Source organism: Giraffa tippelskirchi, chromosome 13 (assembly GCF_054371585.1).
Source record: "Giraffa tippelskirchi isolate mGirTip1 chromosome 13, T2T-mGirTip1v1.2.pri, whole genome shotgun sequence".
Classification (NCBI taxonomy): Eukaryota; Metazoa; Chordata; class Mammalia; order Artiodactyla; family Giraffidae; genus Giraffa; species Giraffa tippelskirchi.
In genome coordinates, this window is record NC_137287.1 from 18,292,510 (window position 1) to 18,316,104 (window position 23,595).

At 45.0% G+C, this 23,595-nt stretch overlaps 2 long non-coding RNA genes across 15 annotated transcripts in view; one reads left to right on the forward strand and one right to left on the reverse strand.

The window, feature by feature from the left end:
• Nucleotides 1–546: 546 nt before the first annotated feature.
• LOC145531579 (uncharacterized) lies at nucleotides 547–6,693 on the reverse strand. The gene is made up of 3 exons (XR_014072546.1): nucleotides 6,135–6,693; nucleotides 4,182–5,000; nucleotides 547–3,679 (listed from the first exon to the last, which is right to left on the reverse strand). It is a non-coding gene; the product is annotated as an uncharacterized LOC145531579 (long non-coding RNA).
• A 28-nt stretch (nucleotides 6,694–6,721) lies between these two features.
• The window catches only part of LOC145531580 (uncharacterized), a 30,010-nt gene continuing 13,136 nt past the window's right edge, over nucleotides 6,722–23,595 (forward strand). The window contains exons 1-6 of one of the 14 annotated variants that reach the window (XR_014072551.1): nucleotides 6,722–6,790; nucleotides 8,130–8,189; nucleotides 12,964–13,058; nucleotides 14,011–14,132; nucleotides 14,829–15,012; nucleotides 20,461–20,872. This is a non-coding gene — a long non-coding RNA (uncharacterized LOC145531580). Of the gene's footprint in view, nucleotides 7,098–7,324; nucleotides 8,190–12,963; nucleotides 13,059–14,010; nucleotides 14,133–14,828; nucleotides 15,013–20,460; nucleotides 20,873–22,273; nucleotides 22,608–23,595 lie in introns of those variants that run through there. The other 13 variants (XR_014072553.1, XR_014072557.1, XR_014072550.1 and 10 more) reach the window with 13 other exon arrangements.

The window sequence follows — 23,595 nt, forward strand, 5'->3', positions numbered from 1 at the left end:
TAGAAACAGTGAAACAAAGGACCTGAGTTAGGCTAGTGGGGATGATGGGGTGGTCAAGGAGGTCACAGAGGTCTTAAAGGATGATGTCTGTTCTAAAAACTGGTGTTAACGGGTCGAAATAAATCAAATATAGTCACTTGTAAGAAGGCAACAAACGAATGCTCACTAGTCCAGGCTTTACACTCTGCTTCTGGTCGTATTGCAACTTAATGACTTGGGAGACAAAAAGGAGCTTTCAGCCAGATGTTTTCAGAGTTCAAGCCAGAGAGAGATTCAGGAGCCAAAAATGTTGAAAGAGAAAGGGGCTGCCATAAGAAATGGTATAAAACACACCATTCAGTGAAAGGGGGAGGGAAATGGTGTTTACAGCTGAATATGCTATGATTTCTCCCATTAGAAAAATGAAAGTTTTGATACCCCTTCTTCTGCTAGCTTCTGTCCTATTTCTTTCGTCTCCTTGGCAGTAAAATGTATAGTATTCTACATTTTCTATCTCTAATTCTTCTCTTCTCTTTCTCTCTTAAATGTACTCCATAAAAACTGCTCTTTTTTTTCAATCAGTAGTGACCTCTAAGTTACCAAATCTTGGTATAAATGATTGGTCTCATTAGACCTGAACTCACAGGAACACTTCCCATCATCATTCATTCCATTCACCAGATGTTCTTTCTTCACTTGCCTTTTCTGGAGTTTCCTCCCATCCCATTGGTTCTCTTTTCAGTTTATTCTGTAGATGCTCATCTTTCCTTAACCTCTTAACATTGGAGTACCAAGACCCAGTCCTCAGACTTCTTCTCTATTTGCACAAAAACCCTTGGTTTCATTCAATCTCCTGACTATTTCTGGTGACTCTTAGTTTTGTATCTTCGACACAGAATTCACTCCTTATCTATAGACTCATAAATCAGGCTGCTTAGTCAGTATTTTTGCTAAGATGTCCAAGAGACATCTCAAACTTACCATGTCCAATGCTAAACTCTTGGCATCCCCCAATCCTGCTCCAAATACAACCTTTCCCACCTTATGTTAAGGTAACCCCAACTGGTTATCAGTGTGGAGGACAATGAACATGCATCCTTATCTAACACTATTCAGAAAAGTAAAATGGATCATGAACCAAAATGTAAAAGATTAAACTCTAAAATGTCTAGAACAAGAGAGGAAAAAGGTATCTGTGATCTTGGGTGAAACAAAGATGTCATAGAATAGAACACAGGAACTCAAAATTTTTAATTTGAAGGAACTGCTTATGTTGCAATTACACAACAAAAATGCTTTCTAATTCAGTTTCCCAGATAGCTGAAGATGCAGGTAGGGCTGAGATGTGAAGGAAGGGATTGTCAGAAGGCTTTAAAGAAAACATCAGCCCCGCTCAGTGGTCCTTTCCACCTTCATCTTCCCTGAAGGTAGAACTAAGACTCTTCAGGGTTAAGCTTGGCTCTAGGGCTGATGTTCTTTGAACAGTTATCCACACAGTTCAATTCAACAAATACTTACACACGCCAATGTAGAACTGGTACTCTGCCAAAAGGGTAAGCACACATCAGAATCACCTGGAGGGCTGGTTAAAACACAGTTTGCTGGACTCTAGACTCCACCTCAGACTTCCTGATAATGGAACTCTGGGCTGTGGGGTGGGGGGCGAGGGTGGGGGAGAATTTGCAATTTCAAAATTCCAACACTCTCCTCTGTGATTCTGTGATGCTAATGGTGCTGTTCCTTCTCTGGGGACTTCACTTCCAGATCTGCTGCTCTAAGCTAAGGAATATGGAATTGAAAACACAGTTTTTTAAAATGAAAAATGCTATTTCAATAAAAATAAATGTATATAACTTTTTCAAAAAAAAAAAAGAGCTTGTGATTTCTTGTTAGATCAGTGGTATGATGGATCCAGCTTCTACTGGTTTGCAAGAGCTGATTGATGGCTTGAAATCCATTATGATGCAAATATTTACACCAGAGAAATTGTCAGACTCTACAAATGAGGATTTTGTTTTTGTTTCCTAGAGAGCTCCTTGTTGACATTGGCGGACATGTTGATGAATCAGACATAACCACCCAAGGTCAAATTCTAATTTCCCTGTATCTATTAATATGTGAACCTCTTAGCAAGGCATTTAACATCACTAAGCCTCAGTTTCCCCATCTACAAACTGGCTCACTTACCTCTACAGGATTGTTGTAAAGATTAATTGAGGATAACATTAAGCATTTAGTACATGGCACATTTTTATGTTCCCATAAAAGAGCTATTATTTCATTATTAGTGGGAGCAGACTGAAATGTAAAAGCAAATAGACAAGTTGGATACACATCCTCATAGAAGGATGCACAGAGTATCATCAGGGTGGTACAAGAGAAGGTTCTAACTTCCAGATTGGTAGGGAATGGTCAGGGACATCTTCCTTTACCATTTCTTTAGAATCCAGTAGGATGGATGTATGAAGGAAGGAGAAGGGAGAGACTCAAGAATCTGGCTATCATGGAGGAAACTTATGAAATTAGGTAGTGGGACTTGATTCCTACACAGTGAAATCCAGGTTCTGCACATTGTTAAAAATGTGTCAGATTCAGTTTGCCATCTTTCATCACATTGAGAGCCCAGTTCCTGTTAGCCCAAACTTCATAGCTGGTTGCTCTGGCACTGGAGCTGTCTGCTCAAGACTTGCATGATGAAAATGAGTGGGGCTTATGCAATACTTTACAGTTTACACAGGATCTCTGCTTCCTTATTTCATTTCACAAACAATATGATAAGAAATACAGGCTTATTTGTTCATTCGCCTATTTATTCAGAGACTGTTCAATGGGCATCTATATTGTGCCAGGCACTACACAACATCCTTAAGATGTTTCAGTGAATACAACCAACAGGGTCCTTGCCCTCATAGAAAGTGTGGATTTAACCCACTCTTCATTCACTTCCTAGTTTAATTATCATCAGAAAAATAAAATGTGAGCTCATGATTAGGAAACCCAAACTCTGAGAAAGTGACATTTACCCTGATACCTAAAAGGTGAAGGGGAATTAACCAGTGATGTTGGGTAGGAGATACACAAGAGGACTCCATGCTCAGGGAGAACTTTACAGAGGAAGCAGCAGAAACTGGGACTGTTGATGACGTAAAAGAAGGGCAATGTGGCTAGAGATCAGGAAGCAAAAAGGAAATGCATGACATCTGCCTGAGAGAAATACCACAGTGTGGTTATGCAGGGCCTTATAAGCCAGGCTAAGGATGTGGGTCTTTATCTTCAAAGAATTGAGGATGCTACTCAGGAAAGCAACAACATGATCAGATCTGCATTTTTGAAAGCTCTCTGTAGAAAAAGGAAAATGTTTGAGGCAGTTTGGAAGGAGATTCTGCAAGATTTCTTGATTCTTGGGATGTAGATGGTGAGAAAGAGGGTAAGGTCAAAGATGAGTCCTAGATTTTAGATGTGAATGTCCAGGTGGGTGGGATGCTCTAGATGGAAATGAACACAGGGGGAATTCAGTTTGGGAAACTGGGGTTGCTGTGGGGGAGCTTGGAACCATGTGCAATATCTAGATGATGACCCCAAAGCCAGCAGATATCTGGGAATGGACCTCTGAGGAAAGATCTGGGCTGGAATGATAAACATTCAGAAAAGTAAAAGTGTACGTTGCTTGGTTGTGTCTGACTCTTTGCAACTCCATGGACTGTGGCCCACCAGACCCCTCTGTCCATGGAATTCTCCAGGCAAGAGTAGTGGAGTGGGGACCCATTTCCTTCTCCAGGGGAATCTTCCCAATCTAGGAATCGAATCCGGATTTCCTGCTTTGCAGGTAGATTCTTTACCATCTGAGCCAGCAGGGGAGCCCACACTTCCAGGGTTATCAGCAAATAGATGACAATGAAAGCTGTGAGTGTGAATGTTCTCATCTGGAGGCAGGGAGGCTGGCGGGAGAAACAGGGTCTGGGATCTTGCTGTAAGTAATTACAACGAAAGAACCAGACAGTGAGAGTCAGAGAAGACAGAGAAACATGATGGGGAGTGCAATGAGAAATCAGCCAAAGAAAGAAAATTTTCCTAGAAAGAGAAAGTGGTCAATAGTCCACATCAGTTAACCTGTAAGCAGTAAGCCAAGCCAGGAATGGAAAGAACTCCTTGGATCTAGCCCAATGGAGTAATTAGAGAAGGAAAGAAAACTTCTGGGGGACTGCGGAAGACAGGGGACCAGACTGGAGGAGGTAGGTCTCAAATGAAAGTGAAGAAGGGTCATCGGTGAATTCACTGAGACTTTTCCTTTGAGTTCTTTGCCATGAAGAGGAAGCAAGAGAGGGTCAGTTGCCAGAATGAGAGGTAGTGGACATTTTTGTCTTACATTCCCATGTTGTGCCCCTGAGGATGCCTCTCTGCATCAAGTAACAGTAGCAAATCGATCAGCAAATTGATTTTTTTTCTTTACAGTTTGATTTCAGATGAATTTCAGTAAATTGACCTAGAGCCAAATCCAGAAGTCCAGGTCAATGAAAAAGAAAAAATCAACAATGGAGTATTTTCTACATTGCAGGCTCCCCGCTGGGTCAGTTCTCTATGTTATCTCATTAATTTCTCACAGCTCACTAGGAAGTCAGGTTGTTCCAGTCTCCATTCACCAGCCAGGGAACAGAGGCACAGGAAGGGGTCTGAAACTTGCCTAAAGTCACCCAGCTGGTAAGGGATGGAGTCTAAATTCAAGTTGGACCTGCCTGGCACCAAGCCCAGGGCTCTTCATTGCCATGCCTGGGCTTGCATCCAGTGCATAGGAGAGGTCTGGAGTGCTATGCCAAAAACTGTCATTCTGAACCGTTAGCAACAAGGGACAATAATACTTTAGATTCTAGAGTAAGAGTTTGAGCCTCAAAAAGCGTTATGTAAAATTTTTCTCTGATAACTGGGAAGGGTGGGCTTAAATTGGGGAGGCCTTCCTTCTTCTTCCCTGGTGGCTCAGATGGTAAAGAATCCTCCTACCAATGCAGGAAACCCAGGTTCGATCCCTGGGTGGGGAAAATCCCCTGGAGGAGGAAATGGCAATCCGCTCTGGTATTTTTGTCTGGAGAATCCCACGGACAGAGGAGCCTGGCGGGCTACAGTCCATAGGATCGCAAAGAGTCGGACATGACTGAACGACTAATACTTTCACTTTTCCTTCTTCTTCTCACCTTTACTTAAATACACTGTTTCTTCTCTCAGATTTCAGTGTAATTGTCACTTTTATCACTAAGTGGGGGATTTCCCTTTATGACGTGGAGTCCCTTAGCTCCGTGTTTCACTGCATTTCAGCACTTAGAGTTTTCATGTGATGTTGAGATGAGTAGCATCTAGCTTTCCCACCTCCCTTAGAAGTTAGATTTGTGACATCAGGAACCAGGAGTCTTCCTTTGCTCCAGCACACAGCAGCGTCCTTAAAATGTATCTTTGCTCCATAAACATTTGTTGGATTAATGGATTGTGGGAGCATCTCAGCGGACTAACGGGGATGAGGTGTCATCACAACCTCTGCCCTTGTTCTGGATACCCTACAATGCTGAGATGAGCAAGATATGTGTTCCCTGGGAGATAGTCATGAGGATGGAAAAGAGGAGGTTAGCTCAGGTACTTAGGTCTAGAGATCTGTCTCAGTAAATCAAGGAGGCCAAATAGCTAACCTATGCTTTAAATCCCATGCTGAGGACTCCTGGCCTATGAAATTCGCCACCAGATTGAAAAGATATTGAACTGGCATAATCAGATGTTTCTGTTGTGCTTTTTAAATGAAAGGCGTTTGTGTATTCGCCAGGCTATGTACAAATGTCAAATCAGACTTGATAGGTGGGGACACCATGATCAGGATGTCCAGTCAGTTCCTCCATCCATTCTAAAATTCCCCTTGGCCCCCCGATCTCCTCTCTCTGCCTTCCTCTACAACATATGCTCAGACTCATAATTATGGAGTTGTTACTGTTGTTGTTTAGTTGCTCAGTTGTGTCTAACTCTTTGCAACCCCATGAACTGTAGCCCACAAGGCTCCTCTGTCCGTGGGATTTCCCAGGCAAGAATACTGGAGTGGGTTGCCATTTCCTTCTCCATAATTATGGAGTCTTCCTCATAAATGTCTCCCTAATTCATCCTCTTCTCTTCAATCTCATTACCCTGGTTCAGGATCTCACTATTTCTTACCTAGACTTTCATTTCAACCTGCTATTGGTATCACCTGCCATCCCTTCACTCAGGAGAAATGAACTTTGTCAAACATCAGTTGGCTCATGTCACTCTTTTTATAATGCACATCAGTAGCTCTCACCCTATGGACAGAGTGCTTAATCTCCAGACAGGCAATGATGTCCCTTCCCCCACAATAAAGTTTCATTGGATTCCTCCCACTCCATCTCTGGCCCTTTCTCTGAAGGAGAACTTTTGCTTTACTCATGGGAAGTCCCCGGCATCCCCAATTATGAATATTCAAGTCACCATGCCTATGAAAAGGCCACTTTCTCCACCCAGAAAGTCAGATCCATGTGGCAGAGTCCTGCTTGTAAGAAAGTTTGGGGAGAGGCAATAAAGAGATAGAAGATGACCTCAACGGAGACAGGTTACCTTTAATAAGGCAAGGAGGGCCGACAGTTGGCCTGGTGACCTGACTGAGGCCCCGAGGGGACAGAGAAGCCCTCAGTTAAGGTGTGGTTTGCAGCAGTATTAGCAGCGCGGAAAGTTCAGTTGTGCATGGCAGTTGGAAAGTTCTAACTGACGTGGCAATAACAGTCAAGCCAACCTAGGTTGGTGGGGGTGGGGGACATGTTTATACTGGGTAAGTGCAGGGGATTTTCTGAAATTTCCTCTTCCAGGTCTAGTGGCTACCTCATTTCAGATCTTGAAGTCATAAGAGAGATGGGAGCGGGGAGTCATGTCTCTCTGGCTACTTCCTGCTGAACAGGGGTGGTGATCTGGGGTCTGGAGCTGAGGATCACCCTAGGGCTCCAGATCCTTATTATCTAATAAGGAGGTGATGCTTTGGAGGAGAAGCACTGTCTTAACTTGGTCCTGGGAAATGGCTCGAACCCAGTCTTGGAGGAACCTCTGAAAGAGATTGAACATACAGGGTCCAAATAAGGGAAGTAAGATGATGAATACTAGGAGCCCTAAAAGTGGGGCCAGCTCCATTCTCCCAACTGTCCCCAAAAGGAGAAGCTGGTTTCTCTTAGTTTAGCCCATTGGTTGAGTCAATTTTTTAGTTGAATTAGGGTCTCAGTTATGCCTGACTGATTGGCATAGTAGCAGCATTCTTCTGACAGGACACAGGTTCCACCTTGTTGGGCTGTTAACAAGTCTAAAGCCCCTCTGTTCTGCAATACCGCTGAAGCCAGGGAACTGATCTGTTGTGGGAGAGAGGCTGCCTTTTGGACATCTTCAAAGTCCTGGTCTATCTGTTCAGCTAGGCTGTTTAGGGAAGTCTGTGATATTCCCAGTGCGGTTGCTCCCAGGGCTGTGCTCCCTGCCCCCAAGACTGTTAGGAAGGTTAGGGTCACTCTTGGTGACCACCGAGTCCTATGTGGGTAGGCTGTTCTGACAGGGAGTGGGGCCTTGTCTCCAGGGTATTTATTGATGTCTGGGACCAGGACTGCCAGAGTGCAGGGTGCATTGGTGGGCTCTATTACTTTAAAGATTCCCCAGGGGACATAGAAAATGGGTGTTGTTGGGGGTCCCTGTGGTTCTGTTAATTGTTAAGGTGTTATTGCACTCCCCCAGGATGGGGTCTGTTAGGTCATTGGTAGAGTTGGTAGAGTTGATGCAGGTGGCCCATCCTATCAGTTTTACCTGGGTATTGAAGAGGCAGGTAGAATTGGAAGTGAACATGGACTGATTTAAGTCAGTAATGACATATCCAATGGCTGTATAGCCCCATCCTTGTAAGGGGATGGAGAGCCAGCATTCCTGGGTAATATTAGATCCTGTCATCTTGAGCAAGGAATGGGTCATATTTGCTACAGGGAGAGTGGGGTATTAAGGGAGGAAAAAGAAGGAGGAGTCACGGGGGGGTGATGCCGGGGTGTTGAGGGCATGATGGTCCTAGACTGTACCGTAACCCTGGGTCTTCAGGAGGCGGGGGTAGGGATGAAGATCTTTTTAATGGTAAATTTTTGTCCCAGGTCTTGGCCACTCCCGAATATGTGGATGCTCACCTGGACTCCTGAGAGCCAGCATGTGTGGTGAGGGTCTTTAATGGTATACCTTACTGGATTACATTAGTTGCTGACACAATTGGGTTTTGGTCTGAAATGGGCCAGGGGGGAGCTCAGGTATCCTGAATACGCCATGGTACAGCTCCAGTAGGGGCAGAAATAGTGAGGGGGTTCACCGCTTCCACAGTCTGAATTGGAGCCCTGCTGGAGACCTTTTCGCACAGATATTTGGGGTTGGTAGCATACTCCCTTTCCCACTGGAGGTCCCCGCAGGAGCCCAGCTGTTTCTGAGGTTAATGATTTGGCGTGCATCAAAATAGACGGTCTGCTTGATGACATGTCTGTCTTTGGAAACCTGAAACATCCAGCAGTTGGTGCAGGTGAGATTAGCTGGGAGAGGGGTAACAATTGAAATGCACATTAGTAAGGAGAGCTGAAAGAGCCTGTTAAGAGATGTTGGGGGGAGAGTGGTGTTAAGGGATAACATGGAAGGCGTAGCACCCCAGGAGTAGGGCACTGCTGATAAGATAGGAGGCAATGAGGAGGATACGGGCGGTGGGAGACCAGGTTTGAGGGGGTGTGGCTATTAGGCCTATGGCAAAGGCAATTGATAAGAGGATGGCCATGGCGAGATAGAAGGGGAGGGCCCAATCAAGGTGGAGGTAGTGGCCTGTGGGGTCAGGGTGACCTTAGCCAGGGAGAGAGGAATGTTCATTAGGGTGTAAGAGGATCCAGAGGACGAATGTATAGAAATCGATCTCCTCTAGGTTTAGGTTATGGAACGTCCCCTGAAGCCAGAGTTGGGAAACCAATGTAATTAGGTCCTCAAAGGATGTTTCCATCAGGGTGCTAGTCCAGAGGTCCTGTAACAGCTGGATCAGGAACAGCTGTAGGCTGAGAGTTGTCCAGGTGATTCAATGTCCTCTTGGATGGTCGGCAAAGGCTGTTTCCAAGTGATTTTTAGAGAGGTGGGTCCTGTGAGGGAAACTTGATAAGAGTTAGTTGGGGACAATGGTTTAGGTTCAGTGGTGGCCCTTTAGAGGCACGTGAGGTGTATCCAGGAGGCAGTTCCCTCAAGGTTGGCTGCAGTGGGGGTAAGGGGAATGATTTTGAAAGGTCCCTGCCATTTTGGAGTTAGACCACCCTGGGGGTTTTCAGATAAGTAAACCATGTCTCCCATTTGTAGGAGAGGCAAAGGGTCTTGAGGATCTGGGGTGGATAGATTATGGTTAGTGTAATTCCAGAGGGCATTGCGGAGTTCGGCCAACAGTGGGGAGTGTAGGGTGATCAGGAGGATGGAAGGTTCAGGGGGAACCCCAGGTGTGACTATGGGCCTTCTGTACATGATCTTGAAGGGACTAAGCTTGAGGGACCTCCTTGGAAGGGCTAGTACTTTAAGAAGAGCAAGAGGTAGGAGTTTGGTCCAGTCCAAGTGGATTTCAAGGGTTAATTTGGTAAGGGTTTCTTTGAGTATCCTGTTCATCCGTTCTACCTTTCCTGAGGATTGGGGGTGGTACAGGGTATGGAACTTCCGGGGGATCTCTAAGAATTGAACAATCTGTTGTGTGACCTTAGAAATGAATTCTGGGCCATTGTCTGACTGGAGGGACAAGGGTAGGCCAAATCTGGGGATGATTCCTGTGAGAAGAATTTGAGCTACAGTTCAGGCTCTTTTATTGGCTGTGGGAAATGCCTCAGCCAATAAAAGAGGGGCTAGGCTGGGCCGGGGGCCAGGGACGGCAGCCAAGAGGGCCTAGGCCGGGCCAGGGCCCGGGGGCCAGGGGCGGCGGCCGAGAGGGGCTAGGCCGGGCCGGGGGCCGGGGACCCGGGGCGGCGGCTGACAGGGCCTAGGCCGGGCGGGGGGCTGGGGCCGGCGGCGGTGGCGGCGGCGAGAGGAATTACCCAAGGCCCAAGGTAAGAGAAACCCAAGTAAGACGGTAAGTGTTGCTAGAGGGCATCAAGCTGAGCGCCGCAGAATTGATGCTTTTGAGCTGTGGTGTTGGAGAAGACTCTTGAGAGTCCCTTGGACTGCAAGGAGATCCAATCAATCCATCCTAAAAGAGATCAATCCTGGGTGTTCATTGGAAGGTCTGATGTTGAAGCTGAAACTCCAATACTTTGGCCACCTCATGCGAAGGGTTGACTCATTGGAAAAGACCCTAATGCTGGGTAGGATTGGGGGCGGGAGGAGAAGGGGACGACAGAGGATGAGATGGTTGGATGGCATCACCGACTCAGTGAACATGGGTTTGGGTAGACTCCGGGAGTTGGTGATGGACAGGGAGGCCTGGCGTGCTGCAGTTCATGGGGTCGCAAAGAGTCGGACACGACTGAGTGACTGAACTGAACTGAACTGATCCTGAGAAGGTGTCTACGATGACCAGGAGATACCTGATCTGTCGAACCGGGGGCATATGAGTAAAGTCTATTTGCCAATCTGCCGCTGGAAGGCTGCCTCACATCTGATGAGTAGGGAAGGGTGTGGTTTTGAAGTTAGAGTTAGGGTTAGTGCGTTGGCAGGTCTGGCAGAAGTGGGTGAGATCATATAGATATTGTTGCTGTGTGGGTGACGTGTGGATGTGGTTTCGGATGAACTGTTGGAGCTCCTTGGTGGAGGGGTGGAAGAGAGAGGGTAGATAGGAAAGAATTTCTTTGGTTGTGGGTGAATCAGTCGGGGTTAGGGTTAGGAGAATGGGGATTGGAGGGAGGGATGGGTTAGGGCTCCTTCTTTGGCTTTTTGATCTGCAGCCTTGTTGTATGTTGATATAAGGCCTTCCTTTTGGTGTCCCCTGCAATGGAGGATGGCATCTCTCTTAGGTAGGAGTGCAGCCTCTAGGAGCTTGTGGATGAGGTCAGAGTTGACGATAGGTGACCCTTTTTGGGTAAGGTATCCCCTTTCTCTCCTTATTAGAACATTTGAATGGAGTATGTTATAGGCATATTTAGAACCAGTGTATGTATTGACTTGCAGGTCTTTGGCAAGGGCAAGAGCCCGAGTGAGGGCTATTAATTCTGCCTGTTAGGAAGTGACGTGAGGCGGTAGGGGTGAGGCCTCAATGGTCTGTGTCTGGGGGGTGAGGTGGAGGTCACCTTGGATTATGGCATATCTTGCAGCAAAGGGTGGGGTCTTTTGGGAACTACTATCAATGAACCAGTTAGGGGTGTCAGGGTCTAGCATAGGTTGATCTGTTTGGTGTTGGAAGGGGTTTTGGGTAAGGTCAACTGTTTGGCTGCAGTGGTGTGTGCGTTGGCTCATGTTAGAGGGTGTGGGCAATAGGCTGGCAGGGTTGAGTGGGGTACAAGGGGAGAAGGAGATCTGGGGATCAAGTAAAAAACCATAGAGGATCTGTACCCAAGATGGAGGAAGGGAGAGAAAAGCCCAGTGTGACAGGAGATCTCGGAGTGTGTGTGGGGATCAGACCATTAGGGGAGCATGTCTAGAGAGTTTATTAGCCTCAGGTACCAGGACCACAATGGCGGCCATGGCTTGTAAGCAGGGGGGGTCACCCTTCTGTCAGCATGTCAAGCTGTTTTGATAAGTATGCTATTGGAGCCCAAGTGTCCCCAGTCTGTTGGCACAGGGGGCCCAGAGCTTGGCCTTGGTTGACCTGAATAAAGAGAAAAAATGGCCGGGTGTAGTCAGGCAAGTGGAGGGTTGGCACTAGGTTTGAGTCAGCATATGGGATAGGCCAGTGAGGAGGGGCTGAAAAGGGGTTCATCTAAGGGCCCCTTTGTAGCTTTGTAGAGTGGCTTAGCGATGAGGGAGAAACTGGGAATCCAGATGCAGAAAATGTTTAAGAGGTCAAGGAGAGACAGAAGCTCTCGTTTTGTCCAGGGAGGAGGAGAGTCAATTAAGGCCCGGATCCTGTTGGGTGGGATAGTCCATCCCTGGTGTGTCAGGAAGAGGCTCAAGTAGGTCATGGTCATCTGGGCCACCTGAGCCTTGGATCGGGACACCTGGTAACCCCAGGAGCCTAGGGCAGTAAGGAGTTTGGCCGTATGTTGGAGACAGAGTTCTCAGGTCAGACTGCAGAGAAGGAGGTCATCTACCTATTGAAGGAGGTGACTGGGGTCTAGGTTAAGTGATTGTAGGTCCTTTTGTAAGGCTTGTCCGAAGAAGTGGGGACTATCCCGGAATCCTTGGGGGAGGATGGTCCATGTCAGTTGCTGGGAGATTTGGGTCTCGGGGTCTTGCCAGGTGAAGGCAAAAAGGGGTTGAGACCAGGGGTGAAGGGGGATGGTAAAGAAGGCATCTTCAAGGTCTAGAACCATAAAGAAGGTCGTGGTCAGAGGAATGGTGGACAGAAAGGCATAGGGACTGGGGACCACAGGGAATGTGGGTACAGTAGCTTCATTGATTTTTTGGAGATCTTGGACCAAGAGGTTCATGATGATGGATTTAAGTCCTTTATGGGTTTCTGGGGTGAGAGGATACTGTGGTTGGGTGACTGTTATCGATGGGTCTTTAAGGGTGACTAGGACAGGGTGACCGGCTATGGTGGGGTAATTGGTTTCCTAGACTCTTGGATGCATGGTCAGTAGATCATGAGGAAGTTCAGGAGCTGGGATCTGGGAGAATCCAGGTGCCATCCGCATACAGAGCATAGAGACTGAGTCGAGAGGAGATATAGTAATGGAGACCCTTAGCTTGGACAGTAGATCCCTTCCCAGGAGTGGGATTGGGCACTGGGCATTATAAGGCAGGACTGTATAAGCGTCAATTTTCTGAATATGCAGACTAATGGGGGACTTATTTTAGGTCTTATGGGGACCCCTGAGACTCCCTTCATTGTTACTTCAGATATCTGAGTCAGACTGGAGGAGGTCAAGAGAGAGAAGACAGCTCCGGTGTCTACCACAAAGGAGATCTTTTGCCTGGACACCACTCCGTTGACCGTAAGTTCCGAGCTTGTGTCTGGGACACGGGCTGAGGGGTTGAAACCCGGGCCCCATCAGTGGAATAGTTCTCGCGGGGTTGAACTGGGGGTCTGAGGGGAAGCATGGATCTCCCAGGGGTGCCAGGGCGTCCCTGTGGGCAGTCTATCTTCCAGTGTCCCCACTGGCCACAGGTCAGACAGGCCTTGGTGGTGGGCTGCGGGTTCGGGCATGCCTTTTCCCAGTGCCCTGGTTGGTTGCATCGGAAACAGGGTCCAGGAGGGGTCTTGGAGCCCAGGTCGGGGAGGGTTTTGGCTGAGTTGATCCTGTCCTCTTACTACTGCCGCCAAAAAGACATACTTAGCTCTTCTCTCAAGGTCTTTCTCCTTTTTGGCTTCGTCTTCTCTGTTATTAAATACTTTGAAGGCCACCTCTAGGAGGTCCTTTTGCGGGGTCTCAGGTCCCTTCTCCAGTTGTCTGAGTTTACGTCTAATACCTGGAGCAGACTGGCTAATAAGCTGGACATGGAGGCAGGGGGTCCCAATGGGAGTAGTGATGTCTAAGTTAGTATATTGGTGGTCAAGTATATGGTCAGCCTTGGTGAGGGGAGCCAGGAACAAGGCAGGATTTTCATCTAATCCCTGAGTGACCTCTCTTACCTTATTGTAACTGACATGGGTATGGGTGTTTTTCTGCATGCCCTCTAGGAGGCAAGTGATCATGTGATTGAGCCTCCAGGTGCCAGCGTCATCAGGCTGGTATGTCCATTGAGGTTCAGTATGTGGGACCGCCCCATCAGCGACTGGATTATGTCAGTCCTGGTTGTATAAGTAATCGGCACGGGCTCTAGTCGCTTGCCAGATGCGGTCTTTCTCGTCAGGAGTGAGGGTGGCATTAAAGATATAGTATATATCACTCCATGTGAGATGATAGACCTGAGTAAGCCTCAGGAATTCCTCTTTATACTTGGTAGGGTTTTCAGAGAAGGATCCCAGTTTCTCCTCTATTTGGCTCATGTCCTATAATGAAAGTGGCATGTGGACTTGAGCGGGGCCCTTCAGTCCTGCTACCTCTGTCAAGGGAAATATGTGTTGGGTAAGTGATCGTGTGATGGGGAGCAAAGAAAGGGGGGAAGAGGGTTTTGGGGAGTGTGGGGAGGGGGTCGAGGGTGGCTCGGAGGAGGCCCCAGAGTCGGGGGAGAATCAGGATTTGTAGGTCTGTGGCCAGGAAGAGGTGGGGAGGTGTGAGGGCATGAGCAGTATGGAGGGGGTTCATCTGTGGGGTCAAACTCAGGAGGTGCAGAAGGTCGTGGTCGGCTGCTAGGTGTGGAGGAGGGGTCTTTTTGTTTAGGAGGCAAGGTGCATGAGAATCTCGTGAGTGGAGCAGGTTTTGCATAAGGAAAGTCTACTCCGAAGAGCCCAAAAAGCTTGGGCATAAGGGACTTCTGACCACTTGCCATTTTGTTTGAGGAAGTTGGTGAGGCCTTAGAAAATGTCTAAATCAAATGTGCCAAATTCAGGCCAGTGGTTTTTGTTATCCAAATGGTATTGAGGGCAGATTTGCATGCAAAGCCACTCTAGGCAGTTGGCCTTGAGTTCAGTGAGTAAGAGCGGTTTGAGATTTTTGAGGACACAGGCCAGGGGAGTCTTTTGGAATAGATTGGCCAGACCCCATGATTGGGAGGCAAATAGAGGCTCCTATTGTGAGTCTGGATCGTCACCCTTGGTCAGAATAGGAGTGTGTAAGGAGATCTCTGTATCAATGTGGGGCATCCTCCACTGTTGATTACAGAGTGGTTGAAAACCCAGAAAGGAGAGTATTCGAAGGTACTGCTAGAATATGTCCAGATCTTACCTCGATTCAGGGGCCGGCGGGAGTGGAGTGTTGCATGGAGAGCAGTCAGATGGCAAGAGTTCCCCATTCCGGAGGTCGTCAGAGGAAGAGGGAGGAGAGCAGTGAAGCTGAAAGCCTGCAGGTACGCAAGCCACCAATAAAGCCTTAGAACAAGACTTGCACCGCTCACATAGGCACAGGGTGTCCCCAGAGGGAACTTGGGAGCCCAGGCAAGAAGTCAGCTCGGTGGGTAGCTGCACTCCCAGGTCTCAGAGTATAGAAAGAAAGGGAGAGGGGAAGAAAAAGGGAGGCTGCCTTGCCCTAGTCCTGGGCTTCAGTACCAAAACTGCTGACTTTTCAGGACTCAAATCAGACATTTAAATCTCTCTCAAGCCATCCCTCAAAGCCTAGGATAATTCAGCCGTATGCAGCTGATACTCAGAAAATAATCCATTGTCTCTGATCCCCCTGAAACTTTTACAATCATCTCAGAGCTCTTAACACATTCTGCTGCATTTATCTGCATGTCTGCCTCCCTCACTGCACTCTGGGAAACTTTGGAGGTTTAGGGAAATAGAGCCAGAGGTTGAGAATTCATGCTATGGTCTCATAAAGTTCTAAGTTTAAATCTTGGTTATGTCACAGTATGGCACTGGAGTATTTATTGACCTTTACACTTGAGACATTTTAACCTGTAAAATGGGCCCAATAGTTACCAACGTGTGTTCTTTCTATGATAGGGACTGAGTATAGAATGCTTAGCAACACCACTGCTTGGTTTAGCATATCACACATAAAGCATACAGAGGTAATAAGATGAAAATGATCAAGACACATTTCATGTCCATTCAGCTTCTCAGCCCTACAACACAATGCTTGGGACAAAGGAGGTATTAAACATTGTGGAACGAATGAAGTAAGCTTTCATAGTGAGGTGTGGGGACATACCCATGTCTTCTATCTGTACTCATGGACTGGAATTTCACCATCCAGCTTTGTGTACTTCCAAGCACAGAAATTGGAGATTTGATATTTTCCAAGTCAACCATCCTTGAACCCTGTCTGTGCTTCAGGTTACTGTGCTGTATGCTTTCATGTGTAAGCCTGATATGAGCACCTCTATTTGTATTTTATTTGTTGACCATGTGACATGCGGGAATCCTAGTTCCCCAACCAGAAATGAAACCTGTGCCCCTTGCATTGGAATTGCAGAGTCTTAACCACTGGACATCCAGGGAAGTCCCCAAGCATCCCCATTTATAAATAAGAAAATAGATGCGGTGAAGGTAAGTAAGAGGTAAGAAGCACTGGAAGGGCTTAAACCAAGATCTGCCTGATTTCAGATTCTAAACTCCAGCTCCTCTAGTTAGCGGTAGCAGGATTTTTCCCAATTGGAAAGCTCTCCCAGGTTTCCCAGGCGGCCCTGGCGTTTCTTTGCAGAAAAAGATTCAGAGGATAGTCCATTATGCTGAGGCTGTTGCCTTGAAACATAAATAGTCACTCACTGTGGAACTGTTTGTTATGAAGAATGTGCGGACTGGAGAGAAGTGAGACATAAAATCATTATTTCATGCAGAAAGACATTGCCAAAAGGATAGAATTACTTACTATATTAATTCTGTCCTTCAGCCCCCAGCTCATCTCTCTCTCTGCATAATGTCTTAGTCACAGAATGTATTGTTGGGGACTTTTCCACGCTGATTTTTTTTACAGAAATTGAATCATCTAAGACTTCCCGTTCTATCCCCTTTCGCTCTAACTGTCTCTCTTCTGTTGGTCCTTCAAATCATCTCCCTCCACTCCACCCTATTTCACCCTACCTGTTAGGCCCATTTCTTCCTACCAACCTCCCTTCCTTCTACTACTCATTCGTATGCTTCCTTTATTCCCCTTTCTCTTCCTCCAAACCTCTTTGTTAACCCTCCATTTCTTCTCTCTCATTTTTCCATCTGCCAAAGGTCATCTTCTACAATAGGCTGGAGGAGCTTCCAGTGGAAATTCCACATTAGTCTTAAAAATGGTACTATGGGGAGGGTGCACATAGGGCATCATTTAGAGACTCATCTAGAAGCATCCTATAGAATCACCCTCTGGAGTCAACCCATAGATTCATCATGTAAAGCTATCCTAGAGAACTATCCTATAAAACATCACATAGAACCATCATATAGCATCTCAGAGTTAGAATAACAATGACCAAGACAGCGGGGAGGTAAACAGCATCCGTTTATCTCTGTGTTTATATATCCATGAATCATTCTTAATCCAAGTCATTCTTTTTTTTTGCCACTTTATTTTTTTTTTAATTGAAGGATATTTCCTTTATAGAATTTTGTGGTTTTCTGTCATACATCAAGAATCAGCCATAGGTACACCCTTGTCTCCTCCCTCTCGAAATTCCCTTCCGATTTCCCTCCCCACCCCACCCTCCTAGATTGTCACTGAGCCTCTGTTTGAGTTCGTTGAGTCATACAGCAAATTCCCATTGGCTATCTATTTTACATATGGTATTATAAATTTCCATGTCACTATCTCCATACGTCTCACCTTCTCCCTCCTGCCCTCCCCCTGTGTCCTTAGGTCTGTTTTCTATGTGTTTCTCCACTGCTGCCTTGAAAACAAATTTATCAGTACCATCTTTCTAGATTCCATATATATGCATCAATATACGATATTTGTATTTCTCTTTCTGACTTACTTCACTCTGTATAATAGGCTCTATCATTCTTAACGGCAGAACATGATAGATATTTCCAATTCAGTTAGAAATCCAATAGCTTGAGCTTCCCTGGTGGCTCAGTGATAAAGAATCTGCCTGCAATGCAAGAGACCCGGGTTTGGATCCCTGGTCTGGGAAGATTCCACATGCCATGAAGCAATTAATTCAGAGTGCCACAATTATTGAGCCTGCATTCTAGATCCCGTGAGCCACGGTTACTGAAGCCCATGTGCCTGAGCTCAAGCTCTGCAACAAGAGAAGCCACCACCATGAAAAGCCCTTACACCGCAACTAGAGAGTAGCCCCTACTTCCGCAACTAGAGAAAAGCTTGCACAGCAATGAAGACCCAGTACAGCCCAAAATAAATAAATCAAAATAAATTAAAAAACAAAGAAATCCAATAGCTTTCATTTGATGTAGTTGGATGGATCTGGCAAGAAGTGTAAAGCAGGACTGAACAATAACAAAAAATGAGTTAAAACCACAATATTCCAACCTGGATGGTGTTTCTGTCCTGTGGCCTCACTTCAAAAGATTTATGGGCTAATTGTACCAGGTGCATAGAGAGTTGTCATGTGGAAGAGGAATTTTCTTCATGGTCTAGCATGATCGCGATTATCTAATGCTATTCTACAATTTCTTTCAAATTAACACCGACTCTTACCATCAGGAGTTGAACATCTGGTGTGTTGGGCACTGCTTTGGGAGTTTTAAATTTACCACCTCATTTAACCCTCACAGAATCTGTGAGAGGCAGGGCTGAGCATGTCCAGTTCAAACATTTGCAGAGGAAGCTCAGAAAGGGGAAGTAATTTTCCCGATATTACAATGCTATGAAATACAAATAGTAGTTATAACTGTTGCAAGGAGGACACAAAATCTTCAAGATCAATAAAAAAATTGCTACAAATATTTACTGAAAGTTCATAAAAGTAGACTGAAAAAACTGAGACTTACTATGTTTTTGTCTAGCAGAATAATATTTTAAAACTATTAACTCTCCTAACTTTTAAGTGTAAACAATTCCAACCCAAATCTGAGTAATTTTTCATATCGTAACAAAGTGATTCTTAAATTTTTAAAACAAACCTTCTGGAGCAGCTAGAAAAATATTAATAAACAGTGAGAAGAATGTATGTGAGTGTAAACTAATAAACCAATTTACTAACATAATGTGTTGCTGTTCAGTCACCCAGTCATGTCTGACTATTTGTGACTCCATGGGCTGCAGCACACCAGGCTTCCCTGTCCATCACTATTTGAGCTTGCTCAAACTCATGTCCATTGAGTCGGTGATGCCATCCAACCTTCTCATCCTCTGTCATCCCCTTCTCCTCCTGCCTTCAACCTTTTCCAGTGAGTCAGCTCTTCATATCAGGGGGCCAAAGTATTAGAGCTTCAGCTTCAGCATCAGTCCTTCCAATGAATATTCAGGACTGATTTCCTTTAGGATTGACTGGTTTGATCTCCTTGCAGTCCAAGGGACTCTCAAGAGTCTTAAAAGCATCAATTCTTCAGCACTCAGCCTTCTTTATGGTCCAATAAAAAACCATTACATAAAACAATGTAAAGATATGCTAATTATAATACATATATAAATTATAATTCTAAGAAAACTAATATACTTTTTTAAAGCATTATGGAACTGGTTCAAGAATGGATGCTTTGATCAAAGAAAGAAGCAGAGATGGCCCATGAAGAGATCAATATATATATAAATACATAAAATACAATAAATATGGCATTTTCCATTCACAAGAGAAGGAAGAGTCTTATTCTATATATGGGCAACCCGCTACACATTTTAAAAACTGATAACAGTAAGAAGAAGAAAGAGAAGCAGAAAGGAAACATTGAATGGATACTTGAATATATTAAACAAAATAAATAAGTGGATTAAAGCATTGCAATGTTGCAAGCAAAGGAAGAGAGGAGGGAAGGATGAAAGGAAGGAAACTAAAAATAATGAAAGATACTCTAGGTAACCAAATGTGGCATAGATAGGAAGACTTTTTAGTGTGATTCAAAAGGAAAAATAAAAGAATATATTGACAGATTTGATTACCTTAAATATTTTTAAATAAAATAAATCAAAATATAAAACTAAAAGACTAATTACAAACTGTGCGAAAGGTTTTATAAACAGGAATAAGATAGTTAAGTTTTTTTAATGTTTAGGTTTATTCCACTACTATTTATGTAACATTTTAAATATGCAGAGCTCTTACGAATCAATAAGAAATTATTGATAGGAAATTACTGATAGGAAAAATGATCAAAGGGTATGAACTAGCTGTTCCCAGGGAGGAAAAATACTTAATAAACAGATGGAGTGTTGGAGTCACAGCAGTTTAAAAAAAAGAAAAAAATGGTTGTGAACTATATTTCACTCATTGACTTGGGAGTGAATTAAAACCACTATTGATGAGAGTGTGAGGTAAAAGACATGCTCATACAATAATGAAAATGGGCAAGGAGCTATGTATCAAAAGCCTTAGGAAACATACATAACGCTTGACCCAGCAGTAAACATATGTGTAATCCAACTTAATGAGTCTCCTAGAAAATGCATTCCAAATAAGCAATATGTACATCAATATGTATGTGGATGAAGAAATCTCCAGCTAAGGGTACAGATATTCACATCAACCCATGGCAGGCAGCTTCTGACATTCAATTACTCTATCTTCTGCTATTTACATCTCTGTGTCTCCCCACTAGGTGTGGGCTACACTTAGCCACTTGCTTCTATAGCAAATAGAATATAGCAAAATGATGGGCTGTATCTTCTGTGGTTAAAGTTATAAAGACTGATTTCTGTCTTGCTGCCACTCCCTCTCCCTTTTGCTTTCTTGATTGCTTTGATGAAGCAAACTACCAGGCTATGAACTATCCCACGCAGAGGTCCGTGTGAAACAGGACTGAGGGAGGCCTCCAGCCAATGGAGAGGAACTGAGACACTCAGACCACCAACTTGTAAAGAACTGAATCCTGCCGACAACCACATGCATATGTAGGAAGTGGATCCTTCCCAGTCAAGCCTTTAGATAAGACCAAATCCCCAGTCAAAGAATCGAGGGGTCCCTTGATTATAGCCTGGGAGGCCCAGCTAACCCATGCTCAGATTCCTGACCACAGAAACTGTGAGATCACAAATGTAGTTTTAAGCTACTAAACTTGGGGATAATTTGTTATATTGCAACAGATAGTTACCTATATCTAGACACAGTTTTATTTATAATAATACGAAACTGGAAACAATAAAAATATTCATTGAGAAGAGACTGAGTCAGCTATGAAGGATCCATATAACCATATACTGTGAGTATATTAAAATTTTATTTATTGCTACAGGAAAAAGTTTATGATATATAGTAAGTGAAAAAGCGAACTACTGAACAGTATATGCAATAGGAAATTATTTTTATAAACCAAATAAATCTGTATGAATGGAAACACACTGAAAGAATACACAAAGCTTTCATTATCCCTTTTGGTAAGATTCTATAAATCTGAGGGTGGCTGGAAGGTAGCAAAACATAAACAGCAGGAATCTCACTCATTCATTCCTTAATTTCCATTTAATAAGATACTGTGGGTTAAATGGTGAACACAAAAAATCCTTGTCCTCATGAGCTTTACATTTTAGAGGGAGAGACAGTTAACCCATCTCATAAAGCCATGGGGCAAGAATACTGAAGTGTATTGCCATGCTCTCCTCCAGGGGATCTTTCCGAACCAGGGACCAAACCTTCGTCTCTTATATCTCCTGCGTTGGCAGGCAAGTTCCTTACCACTAGGGCCACCTCGGAAGTCCCAGAGACTTGAATGAAGTGAAAGTAAGTCACCCAAACATGTAGGGGAGGTGATTTCCAAGCAATGAGAACAACACAGGTCCTGAGGCAGCATCATGTTCCTAAAATCCAAACTTGAATTTGCTGCAGTGCTATAAGAAGTCACAATCGGAGACCATGAAGACAGGGTTCAAGGGCTGAACCCTACTTCCTTCTGGGGGCCCTTGAAAGAAACTGATCAGACAATTTTAAAACACAGTTCTCCATAGTCTCCCCTAACTGAATTTAATCTCTTCTCCCTCTCCAGGCTCTCCCTTCTCTATCTCAGACAGTCTTGACCAGCATGAGAGTTCATTGTTGGCAACTGGGATCTGGAGTCATTATCATGGACCAAAGCATAGAGACAGCCTTCAAGGCAGCATCTCCCCACCCATGTCAGTTTGTTGGCATCTTTCTGCACCAGATGTTGTACAATCCAGCCTCCCAAGGAAATCTGTGGGCGTATATTGGTCACTACATGTAACTGGACTTCTAGGTTATGTTCTCTGTCATGCTGCTGATTAGACCAATGGTCAAAGCTCTTCCCCCAGTCTGCTTAATACTGACTATTGCTATAATAACTGACAATTATCAAGTACTTGTCTGTGATAAGAGCATTGTAGACATAATCCCATTTAATCCTCTCCACAAATATGTGAGGCAGATGTGACTATGAGAAAACTCAGCTTCAGTGTGGAGTGAACTCGTTTAGTGTCATAAACTCAAAAAGTGTCAGGATTGAGATAGGAGCCCAGATTTCCCTGGTTTCAGGACTTTTTGTTTGCCTTTCCCCAAGAAATCACATTTTGATTTCCTGATTTTTTTCCCCTCCTTCCTTCCTATCTCACAGTGTCTGACGTGGGGTGCTTCTTGGTTTTTGGAAACACATCCAGCAGAACTGTTTCCTGACACTACAACTCTCGACACCTGCAGTGCTAGCCTCTGAAATTGAATCTACCCCTCATCCCAACATCATCCCAGTCAGGCCTTGCCTTCCTCATCCAAGTTGTCCCCCGCTATGAAATGATGGAAGCCAGTTGCAATGCAAACTGTAAAGTGATGAGTACCTTAGGGTGACCCTATGGATGATGTGAAATACTCAAGACTTCTGCTCTGGGTCCCTGTGTACAGCTTGTTCGGTGTATAACCTAGGCAGCCTATGAGGTGGTCCTGCATCCCTTATTGTAAGTTTTGGTGTCTAAAATCCACTGGTTTCCCACCCAAACCTAGCCTGCATAGCAGAATCACCTGACATCAGAGAGAGAGAATAGAAAGACAGGGAGAGTGAGAGAGAGACCCGGCAGGGGCGGGGCGCAGAGAGAGAGAGTGGGAAATCCCCAAGTTTCACTCCAAACTCAGAGAATGGAAATTGGGGAGTGGAACTGGTAATCTTTATTTTTTATAAGTATTTCACGGAATTTTCAAGAAGCCTCTCTATGTCAGACATTTCCTTTGCCTAAATGGATTATGGGCTTTCCTGGTGGCTCAGATGATAAAGAATCTGCCTGCAATGCAGGAGACCCTGGTTCGATCCTTGGGTCAGGAAGATCCCCTGAGAAGGGAATGACAACCCACTCCAGTGTTCTTGCTTGGAGAATCCTGTGGATAGAGGAGCCTGGTGGGCTACAGTCCACGGGGTCGCAAAGAATCAGACATGATTGAAGTGACCAGCATGCGTGCAGATGTGTTATAGCTATAGCACCATTCAGGTGATTATGCAGGTGAATCCCAGGTCCTAGGGCTGATTGTCTAGGAGGTGAATTACCCAGTCTCTCCTTCATCCTCTAGCCTTCATCACAGAGGATGGAATTTCAGACATGGTCACTGAACCTTATGGAGGTCGTGTGAAAGACCACGGAATTTTCTCACTGGAGGATGACCACTGAGCAGTCCACTGGCATCACCCCTTAGCCAATCTTGTTTCTGAGCCCAGCCAAGCCTCAATTAATTTACTTAATCCATGTAATTCATAGACTGTAACAGTGTGCTAAATCTATGTTACAGGCTTCATGGTGTTCCCTCAAAATTCATGTTAAAGTCCTTACTCCCATAAGCTCCAGAGTGTGACTGTATTTGGAGATAGTGCCTTCAAAGAGGTGATGAAGTTAAAGTCCAATATGACAAGGCGTCCCCGGTGGTCCTGTGGTTAAGAATCTGCCTTGCAGTGCAGTG